This window comes from Rhipicephalus sanguineus, unplaced genomic scaffold, assembly GCF_013339695.2.
Source record: "Rhipicephalus sanguineus isolate Rsan-2018 unplaced genomic scaffold, BIME_Rsan_1.4 Seq1145, whole genome shotgun sequence".
NCBI lineage: Eukaryota > Metazoa > Arthropoda > Arachnida > Ixodida > Ixodidae > Rhipicephalus > Rhipicephalus sanguineus.
This window is the reverse complement of record NW_023614401.1, coordinates 1,808-26,870: the sequence shown is the minus strand read 5'-3', so window position 1 is coordinate 26,870 and position 25,063 is coordinate 1,808. Positions and strand designations below refer to the sequence as shown.

General features: G+C 44.0%; 1 long non-coding RNA gene across 1 annotated transcript; it reads left to right on the top strand.

Moving 5' to 3' along the window:
• Positions 1-6,726: 6,726 nt before the first annotated feature.
• On the top strand, positions 6,727-18,580 carry LOC119376286 (uncharacterized). The gene is made up of 4 exons (XR_005180543.2): positions 6,727-6,817; positions 14,227-14,325; positions 15,755-15,790; positions 18,476-18,580. It is a non-coding gene; the product is annotated as an uncharacterized LOC119376286 (long non-coding RNA).
• The last annotated feature ends 6,483 nt before the right edge of the window (positions 18,581-25,063 follow it).

Below are 25,063 nucleotides of genomic sequence, written 5' to 3'. Positions count from 1 at the left end.
TCTATCCTGGGCGCCCTATCTCACAATAGACTGCGCACGGCTCGAGAGCCAGTGGAAGCTCGCACGAAAGCGGCAGCGCCGACGTCGAGCATCAAACCCCGAGTTTCGGAAGAAGGAAGTGCAAAGGAAACGAGAGCGTAGGCAAGCAAAATCCGAGCTTCGAGAGCAAGAGGCTGATCCTAGGTGGCGACGCCAAGAGTTCGCTGCCACCGACAGTGCCATTGGGCGTTGGCGATACTTGCTCTGAGTCGCGAAAGCCTTGAATGAGCGTAACTGGACGATTCTGAAGTATATTCTCGTTGTTCTAAGTTGTTAGCCTTTAGCTAGATTAGTCACGACACGGATGTTAAAACTGAAGAATCGAGCGTTCACACCACTCGTACATCTACAGGCACGTCGTCGTTGGCGTAGCGCTTTCATTGCTTCGGGCTGCTCTCGCAGTCGTCGTTGTCATTGCCATTCCCCAGTACGGTAGCTTCGCACTAGTCATGCCGTCTCTCTATATTTTTATGTCTTCTTTACCATCATTTCCCTCTATTTCTCTCTCTATCTTTCTTTATTTCTATAGCTTTCTCTCTCTGTCTCTTTGTGAACCAGGGGTATTCATCATGACATTTTTCCTCCTCAAGCTCGCTTCCCTCTGCCACCCCCTTGCTACGCTAACTTAGACAACGCTATGCCATGCTCTGCTAGCGTGCCTGGATATCCGAGCGGTTAGTACGCTCGCCTTAGAACCTGGGGAACGTGGGTTCAAATTCCGCCTTGTGAACAAATATATCACGGCATGAATTTTAGGGGCGAAGGTCCTTAACGCGGCGCCCGTTCGTCCCTCGTAGCGTAGTATGTAACCAGTCTTACGCTTTGACCTGCAAGGTGGTGCCGGTGGGAGATTTCTCCTGTGCGTTGTTGAACAATAAAAAAAATTCGCAGCGTGCGCTTTAACTAAAAGCCGAATTCTTCTGTCTCTCATTCCCCATCAGCAGCCATTGGCATGTTCCAGTAGGAAACGTTAGTAGAAGTAGAAGTGTAAGTGTTAGCTAAACCAACGAAACCAACGAAAGACGTCAGATGTTTTGTAAAAGCAAAACAAAAGAACGCCAGATGTTTCTAAAGCAAAACGAAAAGACGCCAGCTGCTTAACGAAAGACGCCAGATGTTTTCTAAAGGAATGATTTTCTAAACAATGAAAATTCACAGCGTACGTGTAAAATTAAAGTGAGCTGCAAGTCGTCATAACTCATCGAACCTTTAGTATAAACGCGCCCGATCTCACGTCGGTGATGATGTACTGGGCAGAATTCACGGAAGATTCACGGTTTACCGATGAACCTCCGCAGCTTCGCCTACTCATCATCATTCACTCCCTGGATATGCTGTGATTTTTTTTTCTCTTTCTCTTTCTTAATATCTTCCTTCCCGTCTCTCTGCTTGTTTCTATCTTTCTTGTTTGCTCTCTCTCTCTCTCTGTACTCGTTTTCAGGGTTATGACAGACCTCACAGAAGCAGTTAGTAGTGCGGCGTGCCAAAATTCCGTGGAACATACGCCTTCATGATGATGATAGTTTTCGGGGAGGCCACACACAAATTACGGTTAGCTGAAAGAGAATTGCTGTTAAAAACATCAGGCCTGCGTGGAACGTGCCGCAAAGTGACCGCGAAAGCTGGAAGAGCGGCATTTCTAGAGCCTGTCGTAAAGTCTCTTGGGGTCAATTATACATATACACTAGTAAGGTACCCACTATACCATCAATCTTAATTTGGTCATGTTCGAAAGCACCGACTACGCCATTTTTCGTCGTTCTGCAGAGAGCCGTGGTACCCGCTAAACACATGTAAGACATTATGTGCACTTTGTTCATGTTGTGCCTGATGACGATGAAGAATTATGGCAGAGCCATTTCTAATGGGTTGGAAGCATTCAAGAACCCACTCGTTGCGCAGTTTGCAATGTGTGAAGCCTTATAACAGAATCAGCGTTGTACTACATCTGTTTGTTATTTTGCTTTTCTACCACGCTATATAACACATTTTAATGTGGTTCATTCCCAGCATGAAGCCCGTATAGGGTCTTTTTGCAAAGGAGTTTCAAGCACCGGCATGGCCCAGTGCTTTATTAGACAATTTGTGCCTCGTTTTTTCTATTTTCGGGACTGCGATCATCCGCTGCTTCGAACATTCTTCCAAGTGAATCTCGTCGATGTTTTACCAAGTTTAGTGGTATCCGTTAATTGTGCCTCGCCTACCTATTTGCAAGGATTCATGCGTGAAGTGTATGAATCAGTGCGGTTTTTGACAGTAAGATTCTCTAATGACTATTTATTCTCTAGTTCACGAAAAGATCTATATAATGTCATATTAGATATGTTGTTTCCTGCACCTTTGTGCCGCTCACTACATGTTGGACTGCCTGGACACGATGTGCTTGCGCGTGTGAAAAAAATGCTTATTTGACCAATATCCAGGACATTCTTCCACAAAGTGCATACACAGACGCTGCCTGTGAAGACCTGGTTAAGCAGCAAAGGCATCTTTCTATCCTCAGTTATTTTTCGCCTCTGTGAAGTTCCGGAAAATATAGAACATTGCTTCATCAGTTGTAAAGATGCCATACTCTTTTGTACGTTCTACAAAGAACTTTTAAAAAACAACTCGATTTCAATTCCTATAGCATACGTTATCTAGTGCCACCCAAAAGTCCTTCTATGCCTGCTGACATGCTATTACTAATAGGTATGCACAGTTTATGGAAAACTCGCATGTTAGGCATGCGGAACCCATGGTATCATCACGGTTGCATTTCATTCAAATGGCTCTTCAGCTAATAGACTTTTATCAACAATTAGAGCTTCAACCGGACTGGTATTCACTCTTCATGAAATGTGTAGCTTTATTACCCTTTTAGGACTTCTGTGTAACACTCGTACCCTGGTAGAGGCCGCCTTGTGTATTTTGTTTGCTATGTATGCTAACTACGCAGATTTGTAATAAATACCATGAAAGCAAAAAAAAAAGCCGGCAGGGCCCTCTGGTAGAATACTAGGCTCCCACGCAGAGGGCCCACGTTCGAAACCCGCTCCACCCTGTATATTTTTCCTATATTTTTCATTTCGGGCTACAGCGGTCACCAAAATAGCCGTTGTTGCGATCTCGTAACAGCTTTCGCTGCAAAACAGGCAACAAAGAACGAGAACAAGGTGTAGACATACATAAATTAAGAAGATGGTGTTCAAGAGAGTACTCAGTTATTCTAAAATACTATAACAGTGTATAAAACCACTTAATTTTTTGGCAATCGCCCACAGTCGATGTGAGACACAGTTGAAGGTGAACCGATTCTGAGCTCGAATCAGAATTGGGCCTATATGTATCTTTCTGTATTCTCGTATTTTACGGGTTGTTTTGAACCCATGAAGCCTTATCAACAAGCTGAGACCCTTACCGTTTTAAAGAACAACAACTCAGTCTGCGTTTTCCAGGCGGCTGCGCTTTCTTGCCAGTTCCGCTGTTTACTAAAATTCCACATGCGTGGAACTTTCTAATGTTTTTTCTTAAGGACAACGTAAACCTGCCAAAAGAAATTGTATGATTTCAAAACACAATGATTGAAGTGACGCTGCATAAAACTTGATACTTTTGCCCGAAAGGGCACGCATCGATATTGATTGCGCTTGAATGGACACAAACACACAGAAAGTATTGTAGTTTTCTTCCGTTTCATAACGGTAAATAATCAGTTACTCATAAGGCAACGAAAGTCTTGTAAGAAACTTTGTTTTAAAAACACCTCTTTTGATGACTAAACCCCGCAAATAAATTTGTGGGAGCAACAGACATTGTCTACGTGAATATTGTCCACAAATGTGTAGGAAACGTACCGAAACCAAACAATTCCTCGTGTGTTGACATAAGCCGAAGCACGAATATTCAGGTGCATCGCCACGACAAGATGACGAGAAACAACGCGTTATTCTTAGTGTGACGTGCGTCTCAGCATTCTGTGCTGCTCGGCGTTCGAGGCCAGCTGCTTGTGACTAGACATGCAATCAATAGAGCCGCACAACTTTGGTCAGAACCGAAGTCATGTGATCCTGCTGGGCCACGGGCCTAGGAACCAGGCGGGGTGGTCTAGCGTTCACGAGGCAGGCGAGGCTGTCAAATGATCCTGATATAGGCCGGTCGGCAGCTAGACCGACGAATGGGGCCGCCTGCCGGCGAGAGCATGTGATCCTGCTGGACAACCGGTCCAAGTAGGCGGTGGTGTGGCTGTGGTTCTACCACCATTTCTGAGTGGCTGCTGTAGTTCCGGCCTTGTGGCTAGTGGTGGGCGTAGAAGCTGAAGCTCCTGCGGCCTTCTGAAGCTATGGTGGCCCCTACTGCTGCTTCTGAGACTTCCAGCCGCGCTATGCTGGAGTGAGACTCAACGTGACGACGTCTGCTTCAACGCAAAGGCGTCGGTGTCGTTGGTGTCGACGTGTCATTGGGCTCCCACGACGCAGAAAGAGATAGCGTGGAAAGAGATACGATTTATCTTTGTAGTGACCTTTTTCTATTGAATAGGACTATATCGTTGAGCTAGATTGAATAGTCTTTTCTGTAGCGAGATTTTATTTCCTAATCTGTAAACATGGTTTTGGCTGGTGTAAGCTCTCAAGACTCCACTACGTTCTTTGGTGAGTGGTCCTGGGTCCACAGCTTCACGGGTTCATCACCAGGGCTGGGCAGTATCGCGATACTATTTCAGAGATACTTTTGTGTATCTGTATTTCTGTATCGAGATACATATGAAAAATGTATTTGTATCTCAGTAGTGAAATACATTTACGATGTATCGTTTGTATCGCGATACTATGCAGGACACGGGTATCTCGTTACATTTTTTTTTGTCGGAAATGAGTTGAGGGGTGTTTCCAACGGTGGAATGACATTTTTTTTGTGTGTGTGCCAAGACAAGCAATGGCGGGCCGTCGGTCACCGACAGTAAGGGCGGTGATGGCTTCCCCTCAAGCACAGAATGGCCCATGTGGAAACTTGTTAAAATGGCTAATTGGGCGATTTGTAAGTACCATGTGGTAAAGCGCGCGACGCCGCAGACGGCAGAATCGCGGAGGCAGTGTTGTCGGCCTCTGGCGACGAAAGCCACTGTCTCTCAAGGCCAGTGCATCGCGCCTAATTTTTTTCGGGTGGCAAGCCATTACTTCGCGATCTCCCACGCGTATACCGCCTGGGAACAGAGGCTTTGAATGCTTCGCGTGCGTTCAGTTCTCAAAGCGGCGGTACTTTCAAAAGCAGTTCCTGTAGTCGCGGCGGAAGTGACTAGAAGATGGCTACCTTTGTCGTGCTTTCAGCCAGCTCTTCAGCGTGTCAGAGTGCCTTCCTAATTAATTACAAGCGTGAAAATGTCTTTTGTGGTACCAGGCTTCCCCACCGCCGGAGCCGACTTCGCCTGTTGCGACTTCCTGAAATGGGTGCTGGTGGCGCCGGTGGTGACAGCTTTATTGAAGAGTGACCCTTTCGGCCCAGGCGATGAGTGCTTGCTCTAGTTTCTAATGGCGCGCTCTGAGCAGCTGTGCCTGTTTACACGTCTGTTTATAGAGCTGGCAGGAGCGACTTGGAAGGGCTTAAACCCTCTCACCCCCAAAGAACATAATTTTAGGAAGCCAATGTTTGAATTGTGTAGTTTTGACATAGTGGGCTCTATTGCGCGTAGGTAATTATGGCCGGCGTATATGGGCAGCGGAATCCTCAGCCGTCTGAGCCGGCGCCGACCAGGTCAGACAGCTGAGGAATCCGAAGACGGGGACCGACTTCTGAACGGTCTGAACAACACATGTGAGGGCTGAAGTGTTTCGGTATCTAGACGACCCGAGAAGGGATATCGCCACGCTGCACGACTATCCGGCTACGAAGGCGGTATTTATTCACTGTAACAAGAATTTGTGCTCGCCTTCAGCGGTAGAGAGACTTCTTTTCTGTTGCGAGTCTATTGCTGAGGCCGAACCGACGCTGTCTGGAAGAAAGTTTATTTGAGAAGCCTACACATCAACCTTCTCAGCAAAGCTCATCTTATGTGCAAGATAAATGTGTGCTTTTTCTCAATTCACTGGTGTTCATTAGTGATTTGCTTAAACTGTGCTATTTCAAGCATAGCTCATTTTGTTCTCACCAAGTATGTCGATTTCCGTGTCCAATGTTAGGTACTGTTGCTATGAAATAGTGTGTTTTTTTGCAATTGATACTTGTAGTTACGTCATTATTAATATTTATGTACTTTGTACCCCCCCTGCAATGTCTTAATGGCGCTGAGGGTACTCTAATAACTAGGTGAACTGAAAGTTTCAATGCGCTGCAACTTTAATTATAACATTATGCTGCACTAATAAATCTCATTGCGTAGTATGAGCATCCTCATAATAAAAAAAAGTATTCCAGTATCTGTATCGCTGTAACTGTATTCCGGAATACTTCTTCGTTTTATGGCAAAAGTATCTCTCAAATATCCCGTTACGATAAAGGCAAATGTATCTCAGTATCTGTATTTTAAGCTTCCAGTCCATGTATTTCGATATCTGTATTCCGGAATAATTTTCTGAGTATCTCTGCCCAGCCCTGTTCATCACAGCACCGCTAGAATTACATCACTGCTAGCATGCTTTTTTGGATAACAAAATTGTATGTAACTCTTCATATTATTACGCATTCTGAGCTGATTTTGTTCTGTCTACGTCAGCAAATGATCCGCTTTACAAATATCCGCAAGGCTTGGAAGGCAGGCTTAGGCTGCTAAAACAGCCATCTCTTCCTCCAATACCTGAAGAGGGTACGTATGTTCTTGTTGTTGTGGTTTACCTCATAGATTTATCAAGCTGTCTTTTTTATTCGTCAGTCACAAATCCCTGGTGATAGAACCACTACACACTGCGGCGAGCACATATACTAAGCCTGTTACTAAGACACGTTTAATTTGATTACTTTTTCCTGTACCTATTGTGGACACAAAAACGTCGTTTGACTGAAAAGTAGGAGAAACCATATCAAACTTCATCAGAGACCTAATCAACTGCCTTGTGAAAAAAGGTACAACAAGGTGCCCACCGATCCATATAAACCTTATTTGTCTGTGCGAGTACATAAGCATCAGGAACGTAGCCTAAAAGTTTTCTTCGGAATAATTACTCGCGTAACGGAGCTTCCTTTAGGCGCACTTGTTTCTGACGTTACAGCACATAGTATCCGGTGTTCTGCAGATTAACGTAGAAAGGCTAGATGTAATACATCCCTTCAAAGTAAGAAGCACCGATGAAGTCGGTAGCTTTTTACGCGAAGCGGAGCCTCGAGCAGCTGCATCCCTAAGTGTAATCATTATTTCTTTATATTTATGCCCTGCGGCCGTCAACAGATCAATATTATGGATAACAAGTTAAAATTAAGAATCAAGAGTGTCCTTCTGGTTTAATTTTTTTTTTCGAGCTGATGATGTTTTACTTGCAATACAATGTTTACTGTTTGGCATTGGAACGTCATAGTTCAGAAGCAAAGGGTTTGCATCCGCTTCCATGTAGCTCTAAATTATGGCGAACTTTCTTGCGGCAGTAGTGAGCAGGTTCTTGAGAGCACCGCGAAAACTTCTTTTGTTCAGTGCTGTAGATTTATTGATCACTGCCTAATATTGCACCTCGTCAAGGGAATCGTAGATGAGTTAGCGACATTTTCGTTTCGTATAATAATGAAATAGTGGAGTTCAGCTATACCCATGAGCAGTCGGTTAAAAATTAAATTCAGGTTTTTAGATTTGCAGAAAGACTCAGCGCGCATACAATTTTCCGACCGTATGATGATGATAGAGGAAGCCAATTTTATACTACGCGTCGGTGCACTCGAAACTTCCAAAAAATGGGCGCACCTTCCACAAAGTCCCGCAAGGCTGGGTCAGAGTAGAGCTGGTGAGCACCTAGCTTGTCCCGGATTGGTTAAGATTTTACCCTTTCAGCTCTCTTTTTCCCAACCATTGCTATACTATGCTATAAATTGCCATGCTTGCTCCGGACAATATTTTTTTCGCGAACAATTTGTCTGTTTTTCTATCTTTATTTTTTTTCTCTACATTGTACTCGTTCTCTCGCTCATCATTGTTATTGCATCCTATGCCGCAGAAATGGGCGCGCGTGTTATGGAAGCGAAGCTGAACACTACAATACGGTAGACAGCGCGCGCCGGTTCGTGGTGATGATAATATTCTATGTACGACATATAGCCAACCTCAAGCATTGCAGCTCGGCTGTAAAACAGGCATTCCTTGAGCTTGTTCAGGATCAGTAGTTTGAAAGTCTTGCCATCATATTAACAATTTCAGCTTTTGGCAGGAAATAAATTGCCTGTAGAAGCCTGTATTCTGAAAATCCCTGCTTGTCTCTCTCAATCGAGGGCTTATAGATCAGATTACAAAGACACTACACCCGATCTGCCGCATATATAGCAAAGATTGATATTACCAAACTCCATGGCGTAAAATGGCACGTTAAACGAGAGGCTTGCGATTAGAGCTAATTCCTCGCTTGTATTGAAAATATGAATGACACAATGCAAGATATGACTTCACATCTGGCTAAAATAAAATAAGAAACTTGATACATTGCATGTTGCAAAGCTTCACGAATGAGCCCAAATTTTGCTCTGTATTGCCAGCCGTGTCACCAACAGACACTACCAACGAGTCACGTCTTCTTAGTTTTCAATATAACTATACATTTCAGGCGGCCAACTGAATAGTTTCACGCCTATTGCGCATTCTACTTTCATATGAATGGCCCCAATTATAGTGACCAACATGACATGCGTTGTGCTACGTGCCGCAGCTGAACATTGCGTCAGAAAAGAAAAATTGATGTATGACTAAGGCCCATCCAGGGTAGCGCGTACACTAGTCAGCATGGGTTGGAAAACCCTCCTCACGAGTAGACTCCCTCAGACTCACACGTGGTCAGGTTGGCCTGTCAGTCTGAGCCTCATTGAGTACGGTTGAGTAATATTTTGATGAGTTTGAGTGCGGGTGAGTCCGGTCGGGAAAATATTTAGAAAGTCGGAGTGCGAATAAGTCCGGTTTAGGAAATTCTTAGTGAGCCGGAGTTCCAGTGAGCCCTAAAAGCAATAAAAAATTACCGCAGCTTACACTAAGTCATGCAGGGCTGGGTCCCAGCAGAGCTGGTCCTGGCTTGGTTGGGCTTTTACTTTCACTTTCCTCTTTTCCACCCCATGCCATACTCTACAATTCATGGCTATGTTTGCTCTTGGCAAGAAATATTTTTTCACCAAGAATCCCACTTTCTCTATCATTATTTCTGATTCTCTCTCTGCCTTCCGATCTCTCTCTCTGTACTCGTTTTCACGCCATTTAGATAAGTGCATTCCACGCCGGAGAAATGGGCGCACCTATTCTGGGAGCGCAGCACAAGACGACAATGACATGGGCGCGTGCCGATTCATGATGATCATAACTTTCTATCTACGAAACACGGCTAACCTCGAGCATAAGAGCTCTGTTGTAATATATTTCTTGAGTGTAATGTATTCCAAGAGATGGCAAACGCGTGAGGGGGAGACAGAAAACTAGGTGGGTAGGTGAGATTAGGAAGTTTCTAGGTATAACGTGGCAGCAGAAAGCACAGGACCGGGTTGATTGGCGGAAAATGGGAGAGGCCTTTGCCCTGCAGTGGGCGTAGACAGGATGATGATGATGATGATTTATTGAGTTAGTCTGGATGAGCTCCATGTTTTTAGGAGCTGGCTCGCCAGTTTCTTAAGCTGGGGCAAAGTCCCACGCCGTAAGCGTAACCTTAGTTTCAGAACCGACCGCTACAGGCGTACTCTCGCGCTAAAGGGAAGTCTTCTTCATCTTGTTCTTCGAACGCCTTGATGATGATATTAACACAGGCAAAGCCACATATAGCATAGTCAACTGTATCATATGGCGCTCGCTCTACTTCGGCGGTGCGCTTCCATTTATTAACATAAAAGAAGAAGACAAGGCTGCGGAGAGGAAAGCTCGCAAGGCAGCAGCATCGCGGACTCGCCGCCAGGACCCTACGGTGAGAGCTCGCGGGGCCGCAGAGAGACGTCAGCGTCGTGCGGACCCCGAGACACCAGTCCGCGAAGCCGAAGCAGCGCGGAAGCGGCGGCAAGAGAACCTCGAAGAGGTACGGGCCCGGGATGCAGCGGCCAAGCGCCAAAGCGGTCGCTACCTGAAGTTCGTGGCACCGACGCGCGTTTCAAGCGCGATTTCCTCGACCACACTTTCGGCCACAGCCGCGAAGATCTGCGACCGCTTATGGTTCGACAACAACCTGACCGCAGTCGCTACTTAGCAACGTGTGACGAATTTATATGACAGCAGAAGAATTGTACGGAGCATTCCATTTTACCCGATTATCTCCAAGCCAGCTCCTCAATCATAATTCACTTCCTGGATATGGCGTGATTTTTTTAATGACCAATGCTTGAAAGACTTAAAGTTTGCGCTACGGAAAACCGCACTACTTGGCCAAGAAATACTTGTTATTGCTGTGGCGTATGACCCGTGTAACCTAAATTTGTTCCATTGTCACTTATCAACCACTCGCGCAATGGCATAATCCTTAGGTTTAAATATTTTACAGATTATTCCGGTCTGGTTGACTTACTATACATGTTCATGCACATTGAACTATATCAAGTTCAGCACGCTCTATACGCAATCCCGCCACGCCAACATACCATCCCGTTCATTCTTATCGTTAGCAAGATCTTTATTAATAAATAATTTCTTAATATGTTATTATGAACAATCGTTGCATAGGTGCTGTCGCACTCTAACGCTCGAAGAAAAATTAGTTCACGGCACCCAATGTTCACGTATTTATCGTCTATAACTTGCTATAAAAGCTCCCCAGTGCTTCCAAATCCTGGAATGGTATTCAGATAACAAATTATTACGCAGCTCTACCACCGAATGTATTACTCATTCTGAGCTGATTTTGTTCTTCTCTCAACATTAGCACATGATCCACTTTACAAACATCAGGGAGAACTGCCAGGACGGCCAAAGTTTCTGAAACGTCCATCCCTTCTTCGAATACCTGAAGAGGGTGTGTGTTCTTCTATTTATCATTTACGTTGGCAATCTCAAGAGTACACCTATTTATATGCCCAATTTCGAGATCTTTTAAGATGAAACAATACACACCGGCCGAACCCATGCACTGATTTATAGACAAAGACATATTCCACTTGCTTGCTATTTAGGGGACACGAACAACTAGTGACGCGCTTGTTTCTACTGCAAGCATTTCTGCTCGAGTGTTTACTTACGGAATAACCAAAAACCTGTCTTAAAACTGGTTGGAAATCCATGATTCTGGTTTAAGCTAAGAACTAGTTTTTAAACGTATAATATCGGAGCGTAAGTTTACTTAAGGGCCAGTTAAGTGTCAGGACAAAATAATTAATGAAAACTAATTGAACGGGTTTATTGAAAAAAATCACGCCATATCCACGGGATGAATGATGATAAGTGGGCGAAGCTCGAGAGGCGGAGATCATCGGTAAACCGTAACTCTCCCGTGAAAGTTAGCCCATTACATCATTAGAAAGACGTACGACTGTGCGTATATTATAAAAGTCAACTTTTATTTTGTTCTTGTTCGTTTGTTCTTTCATTTCTTCGTTTGTTCTTTTCATTTCGTCGTAGTCATGGCGGCTGGATTGTGAGGTCCTTTCATTATGACGGATTTATGCTCCGTGAAATGAAGCGAGAGAGGTTCTGGTACTGGCTGCAGTGGGAAGTTTGCAAACACTAAGTCTGTGCACGTCCCTCAGATCGTGGTAGGTTGCATATGGATACATCTGAGTGCGTATTTGGAAAGCATGTGCTGCACGATCCAGTCATTGGCAATGAGGTCCACGTTGAAGTCCCCAACCAGCACAAACGGACGGTTCTTGTACTTGTTGTCGCAGTCACGTAACGCAGCGTCTATAAACGACTTGACGTCCCCGATAGACAGGTTGGGTGCGAGGCACATGGTCATGACGGCGACTAGCAGACGGCGACTGAATCGGTGGACCGGTGTTTCGACGCGTGGTGGCGATTCCGGCCTCGATTGTCGCCTCCGCTATGGAGTCCAAGCATGAAGCTTACCCCGCACCTCCACCAGTGTAACGACATGGGATCGACGAGGACACGGAGCACGACAAACAAACACGCTTTATCGATCAGAGAAAGAACTGCAACGTGTTCTTCGTCCCTGCGCAGGGCCAAGAACACTCGCGCTGCTTCGTTTCGATCACCACTGGCACATACGCGCGGCATAGGCGGTCACGTACGAGCTAGAAGGGACAAAGCCACGGCTTCAGGAGCTTCGCCCCTAAAAGAACACAGTTTTCTTGTGAACAGTGCGGTCACTGCGGCACCTAGTAGAAGTTATCTCAACCACCTGCTACTTTCCTTATGAAGGTAAGGAAATGCACGTTCCGTCGTGCGGTGCGCGAGAGGCACGGGGGCCCTTGAGATGGGCTGGCGTGGCTCTGGCGGACACTGCATACTTTAATCAGCCCTGTGTGGTCGCGCGCACTCTACATCAAGAGATCGGCAAGTGGTTGATACCTTTGTAGGCGTTCTGATCTTACCGCTCAGTTTGCGTTGAAAGGGTACGCAGCACAAAATGAGCTTTGTGCGCTTCACCGGCCACATTTTGTTAAGCCAGCGCTTTAAGACAGCGTTTAAGTTAACCGTAATGTGTCCGACCCTATCTCGAAAATAAACGGGTCTGTGCCACAAAAATTAGGTAAATCCCAATACTCACCACTGGTCCACTAAAATTTGGAAGAGAGCAGTTAAACGAACAAGCGGGTATGTGGCAAAGAAATTTGGGTGGCCTATCAGAAAAGTGTCCTCATCAAGAACAGGTATGCGCCACAGTATGTCGCTAAACCGCACTACTCCCTACTGGTCCACTAAGCAAGAAGAAGGCAATAGTTAGCCCAACACTAGGGAACGGGAAAGGCAGCGGCGGCGGAGACAAACTGCCATGATCACAAACGGGTATGTGCTACAAAAATAGGGTAAATTCCACTACTCCCCACTGAAAAGAAAGCAGACTGTGATTAGCCCAACACTAGGGAACGGGAAAGGCAATGGCGGCTACCAGAAGACCCCGAAACGATGGAGACAGACGTGTCTGTAGATCTTTGAGAGGTGCTCACGCTTCGTCTCAGCGCGAGTTTATCTCTGGTTCGACATCCATGTCGTGTCTGTGACTGTATGAGGGGTTCGAACGCTTGATTTCAGCGCGAGTTTCTGTATCCTGAGCTTGGACATCCGTGTCACATCTGCCACTCTGTGTGGTTTAACTCTAACCTCTCTGCGCTGAGAATCAGCGTAGAAACATACTAGCATCACTCTTATAAAGCCTAGCAACGACCTAAAAGCAACCGTAGAAACAACCCTTACACCTTAGCTGATGCATAGAAGCAACCTAGAAGCAACCAGCTTAGTCTTCAGGTCCACCCAGTTTCGCTGTTTTAAGGCTTGCGCGGCTTAGTGCTTAGTGCAAGCTTTGCCAAGTTTTGTTGATCTACACCATGTCAGATATAAGTAGTTAGCTATTTGCACTACTTTGTAGACACTCCAGTTTATTGCTGTCTTACACACTGCTTCGCCCTTGTGGTGATGCATTGTAGGTGATACTAATAACTTGACAATGGGGATGCTATAGGAACACCGATGTTGCAACTTAGAAATGATGCCAACAAATTGACATTGAAATGAATGTGATGCCGAGAAATTGGAGCAGAAAGGCTTTGATAAATAATTGCTTTGCGGCTGTACAAGCCGAAACACCCAGACCTGATAGCGATAACAATCCGATGAACCACAACACAAAATTATTCTAGATTGATTACACCACATTCTATTACTAAATAAAAAGGCACGTATCATGGCTTGCAGACATATGTAGACATGTGATCTATCTCACGCAATGGCTACGAGCAATGGGTGTTGAGAACATGATTTGATTGACAGCGCCAACAACAGTGAGCTAACACAACAACATCCACATGTATCCTTCAGCGAAAACTGTAACAGCTTGCGAAAGCAGAACAACGGTGGCAGTGTTTTCAGGTACCCAATAATGCTATACAGATAGTTCGGCTAAAATATATTTATTGAAAGCCTTATCTTTTTTCTCTGCCCCTTAGGACACGCTTCGACAAGGCGGAACGTGTTGGATGCGCAGTTAAGAAATCAACTTTTTGCTGGAAGCGGAATTCCGCCTATTACTGGGTTCGCTCATCACCGTATGTATGTTGTTCTTTTCTGCCCGTACACTGCAGGATCTTAAGTGTACCCAGATGTATGCTGGCCTAGCCTCAAATTTTTGCAATGTTTTCGCTGCACACCACAGCATGTGAAAGGCCGCTTTATTAGTTAGAGAGATATTACACTCCGTTGGTTTATGATGCATGCGGAGCTGAAACTGTGTATGCTGCATATATGTATAAAGTATTTTTTTCAAGCAATCAAAAAAACTACGACAACAAAACAATGCGAAATTATCAAGCAGATGAAAATGCCACTGAGACAATTAAAGGCAGCCGTATAACTATTATATTGGCAAACAGAACGATCAAATTATTCAGTTTCTGCACTTGTTGCGGCGAGGACACAAGTGTTTCCGCTTAAGAATTCCTGCATGGGATGAGAAAAGAACATTTTTGTTACTGGTTGCTTTACTGGAATTATGTCCCCTGAAGATGCCTGGCTAGACCTAGCTCGGACTAGATATGTCTGCGGCACCCTGTGTACTTTATCGGTGAAAATAGCAGGCGGTAGAAGAAGGACTGTAAACTGTGTTACGAGCCAGTGAAATATCTTGGCGATCACTTATCACTACAAGTCTTCAACTGTTCAGAAACGCTTAACGCTAGGAGCACTTTTTGGTGGACGTGCGGGGCAGCAATCTCCAATCGATGACTTTCGCCTACAACACTCCAAGATAGATACAAATCTCGGCGTGTATGCTCCACTGAATTATTGATAGTATCGATAGTACCATCGATACTTCTGCATCACTAATCCCACCATGTGCTATGTTATACTATGCATGGATGTATTGTGCTTCACCCTCTTTCCCTGCTCCTTCCCCTCCTACTGACCCTCATGCCACTCCTCCTCACTCTAACTTCCAATTCCCACCCCCTTGGTGTACTAAATCATGCATGGCATTGCTAGGCTAGGAGCTGTTTGGGACGTGCTCGCTTTCAGTAGTGCATACCCGCCGATGTTTTTGAGAACGTCTCATAGCGCTACCTCTGGCTTAAGTAGTTCCACTTTTATGGCGTCGAACAATATATACAATACTAAATTAGAACATTCTTCACAATCTGCGGTTGTTGGGTGTGATCGTCTTTCCAAGCATAATATATTCGCGTTCAGCGTTCCTGCGTAAACGCACAAAAGCAGCTTCGCACAAATAATAAAATTTGTTATGTCTATCTAATTTCTCTCCATGAACAAGCAAGTTTGCCGTCCATCTAGTAAGCGAAATTTTATTTCATCTAATCCAGCATAGGCGTGCATGATAGCATCAAGTCACGGAGAGAACTGTAGACCGGGCTAGCTGTCTGTTCAGGCCAATGTGCTTTTTCGGTAGCGTTCGGATGTATTTTATGATAAAGTTTTAGACTGATGTCTCAGTGTTTTGATCAATGACTAATGATTTTGCAGGGCCACACCATCCTCGAGTACCAGACTACGATCGCAGTACGTATTGTGATAGCATACAAAGGCGCTCCAACGCAGCACCAAAACGCGATTTTGGGGAGCGTTTGTTTTCTTTCAACATTGATATTTCTTAAATTACGTACTAATTGACCTTAAATGAGCCATCCTGATTCACGTAGTGTTATTTCTACCATTTGGCTGGCACGCAGCTTCATCCGTGAGCGCAGCTCGCATTCTGCTCGGATCGAAATGCGATAACTAGATACGCAACAATTGCGAAACCGGCAAAATATTGATACCGGCGTACACATCGGCAACATGACGACTGACATTCCTGGTTAAGGTTAGGGACAAGGCTACCAACCTTGCATACAAATGCACACACACACACACACACACACACACACACACACACACACACACACACACACACACACACACACACACACACACACACACACACATATATATATATATATATATATATATATATATATATATATATATATATATATATATATATATATATATATATATATACTGGGTGTCCCAGCTAACTCGGCCGAGAGTTTAAAAACTACCTTGAGTTCTAGCAAAAGTTTCACCTGCGACATGTTATTGACAGTCATGTGTACATCGAACCTTTATTTTTTCATTACTAATCACTAATTACTAATTAACTTTAATCATCAAACTTTTTTATTCTTGCTCGAATCAGTAAAATATGAATTTTAGGTTGTAGGTCACTCAAATAACACCAGAATCAAGCATTTGTTTTTGAAATCTGCCTGGTTGTTTTTCGTTTCGAGAAAAAAAAAGCACGCGAAACACGTCAAATATAGAATAAACGCTTCCAAGAGTTTTTTTCATTAATAAGCGGCGTCGTTCATTCATTATACAGGGTGAGGGCGCACTCTAACAGGGCTTCAAGCTCTTATTTGACGCGCATCTAAACACGCCGCTGACGTATCCACGAAAAAGCGCAAGGCCCTCTACAATGCGACGAGGAACAAACGTAGCCTTATATTTCTTTATTATTTATTCAAAAATTACCCCGCATTGCCATTGGGAATTACAGCAGGGGGGGGGGGGTTACAACAGATATACAAATAAGTCTTTATTTGCATAACATACTTGTTTTTCCGAAAGCTTGTTCCAGTCTGATACACACTTTGGAAAAAAAAAAGAATTCGCAACATGCGCGTCCTGGGTCATTCATTGTTCACGGAATTTGAGTTTGTGATCGTTAAGTTTAGAAAGATAAAAAGGTGTCTTTAAGTAAGTATTCTTGTTTATGCCTTCCTTGTTGTAATATATTTGGAAAAAAACACAGTTTCAGCCTTAAATTCCGTCGGCGCCAAGACAGCAACTCCCAGTTCAATTTTTTTTTCATCATCGTGACCCTGTCTGTTCTACGGTGCCTGCCCAGGACGTACCTGGCCGCTCCCTTTTGAATACTTTCGATCTGACAAGTGAAATTGGCTTCCGATGGATCCCATAGCGGGCAGGCATACTCTAATATTGGTCTTACACATGTAGTAAACGCATCCCGTTTTAGTTCAATATCGCGACATCTTAGATTTCGTTGTACAAAGTTCAGCGCCCGTCCAGCCTTACCAACTATCTCACTAATATGCGCATTCCATGAACAATCAGCAGAAAACACGACGCCTAGGTACTTATAAACATCAGCTGTGGTAGCCAACTCCTTATCTATACAGTAGTTATTTATCAGTGGTTTTCGCTTTTTAGCGAAACGCATATGGATGCCCGTTTTAGCGTTTAAACACAACTTCCACTGTTTAGACAAGTCATGTATTCTACTCAAGTCACCCTGAAGTGTTGTCGCGTCCTGTTCAGAAGATATGTTTCGGTACACCACGCAACTATCTGCAAACAGTCGTAAGGTGAACGTAATACCCAAATTTATGTCGGTTAATATATATCAAAAATATTATACGTCCCTGAGGGACTCCTGAGGTCACGTTTACGTAACTCGATTTTTCGCCATTAACGACAACCTACTGGCTGCACTCCTATAAGAAATTTTCAATCCGTTTGATAACATCACTGTGTATACCTATTTGCTGAAGTTTGTAAACAAGAAGTGATTGGGTAACTTTGCCCAAAGCTTTTCGAACATCTAAAAACAATCTCGGAAACATTTCGGCGCGCACACAAAAGACGAATACGAAAGGCGAGAAGACAAACAGGCGCGCTCGTTTGTCTTCTCGCTTTTCGTTTTCGTCTTTTGTGTGCGCGCCGAAATGTTTCCGAGAATGTCCTCAAACCAACTCGCCCAGCTTTCCATACTATCTAAAAACAAACAATCTATGTGGTCCTCAGCATCAATTTCCCAACCTAAATCGGGATAGAATTCTACAAGTTGTGTAGCGCAGGACAAGCCTTCACGAAAGCCATGCTGCCCTTTTAATTAGGATATTGTTTTCTGTGAGGTGAATCATGATAGCTGAGTAAATTGTGTGTTCCATTAACTTGTAAATAATACATGTCAGGGAAACGGGTTTATAATTTATCTTTGAACAAGTCTGTTTTCGTTTTGTACATATGCAAGAACACATGCTACTATCGCGCATTTGTTCCAGCGGCCATGGTCCGATGTTAGAGCTTGCGAGTTCGGAAAGAAAGTTTCATGGTGTGTTTTCAACACGCTTACTTCTTTTTATATCTTGGAAATTTAATCTATGAATCGTTATCTTACAGGATTCGGGCCTCGCGTTGCCCTCAATCTTGCCTATTTCCGACTAAGAAATCGCGAACGTGGTACGTATCGTGCATTCACTTCGACCTGCCATATGGCAATATCTCAACCAAGTTTTAGAAATGGGTCTAATTTATTCGAACAATCGCGTGTTGAGAATAGGAAATAATGCACATAGGTTAACTCCTCCTGCATCAGGTAGTTTTATCCTTGGAATTAGGTAGGCATGAAATCTTCTTGCTTAGTGTAAAGGGGCCCTGAAACGCTTTTTGTACATGGTCAGGAAATGCGGCCGATTGGTAATCGAGACTGCTGCGACGTCAGTTGAACATTATCGCGTAGCCCGCGGCGTGCAATTCCCACTTCGCTTTTAGAGTGAGCGGGAATGAGCTCACCGTTCTCTAAAAAAAAAATTGGCGAAGTTTGCACTAAGTCGCGTAAAGCTTAAAACAGCGAAACTGCACGATTTTGAGGACTAACGTGGTTTAAAAGTGTAGAACGCTGGGTGAGGTTGTATGAATACATTTTGGGAAATTTCCAGCGCGCACACAGCAGACAACGCTGTGAGAAAAGAAGACATGAAAGCGCGGAATCACATCTCAGTTTATTAGTGAAAAGGAAGTACACCTGAATATATAAACCCCGGCTAGCTCTAGAGCGCATGTGCGAGATAATACAAAAGTTAACATACATTGTAAAAAAAAACATGTTTTTCTGCGGAAACGATATCTAAAACTTTGCCGCGGAAAGTACATAAAGTAGTGAAGAAAGTCAAGCAGCACTAAAAGGTGAATTCCGTGTCAGTTAGTACAGTTGACTGCTGGCTTACGGAGTTATCTGCACATCTTTTGATGTAAAATGCTTCAATCGTTTCGCGCGTTTGTTTATTTCTGTGTTTAAACAAGATGTGAGTGTCACACCACACACGATGTCAACAACAGTTTTTGGAATGATCGGCTATGGGCGAGTGATTACTTTTGTCCGCCCAATGACTTGTGATGTTCTTTAAGACTAGTGTTAATGCAACAGTCTGACCGCTATAAATATGGCCGCGGATTAAGGGTAACCAATAAACTACTTCTATCCTGCACCTCACGAACCTTGACTTTTCTTTTGAAAGACAAGTGCACTTCTTAACTTCTCTGTCAAGTTTTGTCCACCACGCTGGAGGTAAGTTGAATTTTGTTCCGCTGAAAACAACATCGACGCCAAACCGACTCCCAACATGGTTAAGCTCATGTAAACAACGATGGATGTACGGTGAAACTGCAAAGCGTTTGTGTTGTATGTGTTGTATGTCTGTCCATGCTGTAGCGTTCTCTGGTTCAGCCTTTTTTACTATCCTGTTGGTCTTTTCAACCACCCTACGTGCAACATTCGCTGGGAATGGCAGTCTGTTAATTTGACGTAAAGACGCTAGATGTGTGATATGAATACACGACTTGAACAAGCCTGCGCTTAGGCAAGACACTGCAATTTCATTATTTACAATTTTCAAATGGCGTGAATTGTAGTTGAGAACATGTTTTACTGATCTAATATTATAGATCCAGCAAATATGTCAGGATTTCAGGTGCAAGGTTAAGTCAAGAAACTGCAACTGATTACTTTGAGCAACCTCATGGGTGAACTTAGGTCCCATGGCATACCCTGCAAACACTTTCAAGATGTTAACAACACAGCCTCCTCGCACTTTTTTATCAGAAATAATTAAACAGTCATCCACAAAACGAAAATTATTTAAGGCAAACCAAACAATTCATTTTGGATATTTCTGTCAATTCTAGCCAAGAAAGTATCGCTAAGAGCTGGGGCTACTTTAGCGCGTTTAGACGCCACACAGCATGAGAACCGTGGCGCTTCCTCGAGCGGCTGTATTGGCTTACGCCAACCTTTTGTAGAGTTACGAGAGATCGTATGGAAAAGATTTATCTGCGAGCCTTACATTGTATAACATTAAAATTTGTTGTTATCGTGTTCATTTGCTTCTTCCTTGCAGCGAAACTTTGATTTATTGCGACATAGCTGTTTAAGCCGGCCGCAGCTGTTTAAGCCGGCCGTAATCTGTCTTTGCGAACAGAAATATGTGTGCCGCGATGACGTCACCACGCGTTGCCTAGCAACCGCTTGCACAGCTGTGTACCTGCTTCGTTAGGCCATGTACTGATCCACCACCAGCCCGCCTGCCTTGGTACTGCGCAATAGCACTCGGTCGCGCCAGACGTGACGTCACGGCCAACTGCGCATGCGCTCCTTTATTATTTTTAAGATCCGGCGTGTGGCGGCGGCGCGCGGTGCCAGACACAGACATGGGGAGACCGAAGAGGGTTCGCACTGCCGATGAAGAAGCCGCTTACCGGTAATCGCGGCGCGCTGCCGTGGGAGGTTGCAGGACTCGACTTGTTTAATCTTGTCCGTGACGTAGTACGTCCGCAACGGCAAGAGGGGACAGTGCTGAACTGTACTGGAACTTGGCATCAATTTGTATAACTTAGCATCACTTCGCGTCACTTAGTTTAACTTGGCATCACTTTTAGGGGCGAAGCTCCTTAAGGCGGCACCCGTTCGTCCCTCGTAGTCGTAGTCGTAGTCCGTAACCAGTCTTACGCTTTGACCTCCAAGGTGGTGCCGGTGGGAGATTTTTCCTGTGCGTTGTTGAACAATGAAAAATTCGCAGCGGTAGCTAAAAGCCGACTTCTTCTGTCTCTCATTCCCATTAGCAGCCATTCTTTACCTCCAAGGTAGTGCCTGATGAGATTTCTCCTGTGCGTGATTAACAATAAAATTTTTTTTCAAAACGCCGTTTATTGATGAAATAAACCAACGAAAGACGCCAGATGTTTTGTAAAAGCAAAACGGAAGAACGCCAGATGTTTCTAAAGCAAAAGGAAAAGACGCCAGCTGCTTAACGAAAGACGCCAGATGTTTTCTAAAGCAATGGTTTTCTAAACAATGAAAATTCGCAGCGTACATGTAAAATTAAAGTGAGCTGCAAGTCGTCATAACTCATCGAACCTTTAGTATAAACGCGCCCTATCTCACGTCGGTGATGATGTACTGGGCAGAATTCACGGAAGATTCACGGTTTACCGATGAACCTCCGCAGCTTCGCCCACTCATCATCATTCACTCTGTGGATATGCTGTGATTTTTTTATGACCAGGAATGACTTGGAACCGATCAGATCTGTTGTGCCTTTAGCCTTGCGCCACTAGTGCCAGCTATGCCTGGTCTTTTATTGCGATAGCAATGATATGGACAGTCTCGGCTGATTTTCCCGGTGCCGTAGCCGCCGTCACGCACCGTATATATATACAGGGTGTTTCAAGAAATGTGTCCAGCCTTCTCAAAAAATCAGGAAAATGCGATATTTGCTCGGGGCTTTCAGAATTGCTTTTTCTGTAGCGGCAGGAATTTTAAGGTAGTTAAGGACATCATTTAGGACAGTAATTAAGAAAGTTACATTAATTAATACTTTAATTAGTGGAGTTAGGTGATTGTGTCAAATGGGAGAATTGAAGTTCTTCATGCGAGGAGCCCATCCGAGCTTTGGTATTTCGAAAAAGCGTCCTCTAGTAATTGTTGTGGCGTAATGAAATTCAACGAAATGCAAAGGCTTTCAACGGCGAAAGCCATCGAATTCGGTTGAATTTCATTACTTCGTAATTATTACTAGAGGCCGCTTTTTCGAAATCTCAATGTTGGGATGGGTTACTGGCACGAAGAACTTCAATTCCCCAATTTGACACAGTCACATAACTCCGCTAATTAAAAAGTTAATTAATTTAACTTTCTTAATTACTGTCTGAAATCATGTCTCTAACTATCCTAAGATGCCTAGCGCTACAGAAAAAGTCATTCACTTATTTTGGACGTCTCGGAAGAATATGGCAGTTGCGTTCTTCCATGTTTCTGTTTAGGTTTCGCCATTGAATTTGGTTGAATTTCATTACTTCGTAATTATTACTAGGTGCCACTTTTTCGAAATATCAAAGTTGGGTTGCGTTTCTGGATTGAAGAACTTCAATTCACCCATTTAACACAACCACCTAACTCCACTAATTAAAATGTTAACTAATTTAACTTTTTTAAATACAGTGCTAAATAATTTCTTTAACTATCTTAAAAGCCCTGCCACTACAGAAAAGCTAATTCTGGAGGCAGCAATGAAATATCGCATTCTCATGATTTTTTCAGAAGGTTGGACACATTCTTGAAACACCCTGTATATATATATATATATATATATATATTATATATTATATATATATATATATATATATATATTTATATATATATATATATATATATATATATTATATATATATATATATAAGACACAAAGAAGCTTCCAGCGCGAGGCGTTGGACGTTAGGCCACGAACAGCAACGTCTTTCAGCCTCCTAACAGCGAGCTATTTATATACACCATCTACTTCATCATGCTTTCTAATCCACCACATAGATGGGGCGACGTGCGCACGTGGCGCGCTTTAAAGATCGTCGCCCCGCTCCTGCGCACGCCGTTGATCTTCGCCCTACAGGGCGTGGTCGCCTTCGTGCGCTTATCTCGTGGAAAGCAGGGGGCGGCCAGGGAGGGGGGTGGATCGGGGGGTTGTATGTCTTGTGCTTTCCCCGCGATGCCCGCGCTGAAGTCACAGAGCGTACGAAGGTGACTTCGCTCGCTGCAGCGTCCGCGTTTGAGAAAGGAGCGTTCTGTTCAAATAGAAATAAGTAACAACTAGGACAGTTAGTTCGCGCTCTTCTTGTGTGTACTAGGTCGTTCGTTTCGTGCGTCCTGCTTTATGTTTGAGGAGTGCGCTTCAAGTGTCGAGCTGTGACGCATGATAGTTTGCGCTCGTCCTATATGCGTTATTTTCGTGCGTCCTTTGGGTTCGAGCGAAGCGCTGGCAATTTCGAGCTGCTTTCCGTTCTTCGCGTTACATTCCAATTTATTGCTATCGCATTCATTGCTTCGGCGCTGTGGCGAAACTGTGACTTTTTTTAATCAGATAGTCAGAAACAAAAGTAAAACACAAACACCCCAGAAGTATATCTGCTACTCAAAATTTTCTGTTTTATTGCGTTGTCTTCCGCAGGCTTATTCGGAGTACAAATAAAACCGACTACAGTGCGTTTCCTTTTTTTTTTATTTCTTTGCGACAGTGTTTGTTAACTGTGGAATTCCATCGCCCAGACGATTGGAGCTGCTGGACAGTTGAGATAATTTACTGGCTGATTTGCAGAAACATACTTTCCCAAAGAAGCAGAGGAAGGTTTCGACTTTTCTGCTTCTCTGTGCACCGTATTAGGTGAATGTGTAGGCATTCAGAGTAAGGACGTGGAAAGGCCGAGTAATGAAGGCAAGCATTCGTTATCTAGATATTATAATAACTTCCTTACCACACTTGCAGCCGTAGATGTGGTGACTTGACCATATGTATATATTTAGGCCAATTCCTTTACCATTCTTGCTCTTAAACAGGTTGAATGGATGGAGAAACGTATCCCAAATAATCTTAGGCATTGTTGTGCCGTCTCTACCTCGCCTAAATAAAGGCTCTTTCACATTAGCTGCTGATCATAATCAACTGGGAAATTAGGCTTAAGAGCTAACGTGAGCTAACGCAAGCAGTTGTTTGCCACATATGTCGTTTAAAATGCTCCTGATAAACGCAGGAACTTAAAGATTGATGTAAAATATGTTCCTAACTTTTGTCTGTGGCAGACACTGCTTACCAATGATGTCTACGATTACAAGGACGCATCACCTTCTGTTCTGCTGATTTTTTTAAATTGCACCTGTTTTTGCCTCTGCGTACCTATTGTTATTTACCAAAATTTCAGCGCAATAAAATAACTATGAATGGGTCCACAAAGACAGACTCATTGACATCGTCTACCACCCTTCATTGTTCCGCAATGCTAGTAATTATCAAGGCAAAGGCATTATATGCCTCACTAAACACGAAATTTGATCGTCCGCGTGTCGCGTCCTGCGGCCTCGGAGACGAGTGGTACAAAAAAAATCATAACTTGATGACGTCACCATATAACGTCATAATGACGTCACAGGTTGCAAACGTTTGTGACGCCATCATGACGGCAGAAATCCTGGCGTCACAAAGCGCCGTTGTAATTCTGTCGTCACAAAACGCCGCATAACACGGTTGTAGCGCCCTCCTTTGGGCGGCGAGCTTGGTCAAAGGTGAGCTGATCGCAGAGGCAGTGCAAAACCAGGTGAGGTGCCTCCGATCCTGGGGGCAGTGCTAAACCACGCCAGGTGCACGATGCTTTCGGAGGGCGGAGGGGCAGGATAAATGCATCTAGGGAGCCTACATGACCGGCCGTTCATGTAGGCTGCCTGATGCATCTACTGAGGAGAAAAAGAAGACGGCTTTCGCCTTCAAGTCGTCTTTGATGGATGCACAAATCACCCTGTGATTTATATTCACCAACTAGCCTTTTAATTCAATGAACAAAGGTCTACGTTTACTATTTACTCACTGAGGGGATTTTCCCAACTTTCTGCTTACTTGGCTTTGTCGTTTATCTACAGGGTGATTGTGATGGACTCATTATCAATATGCA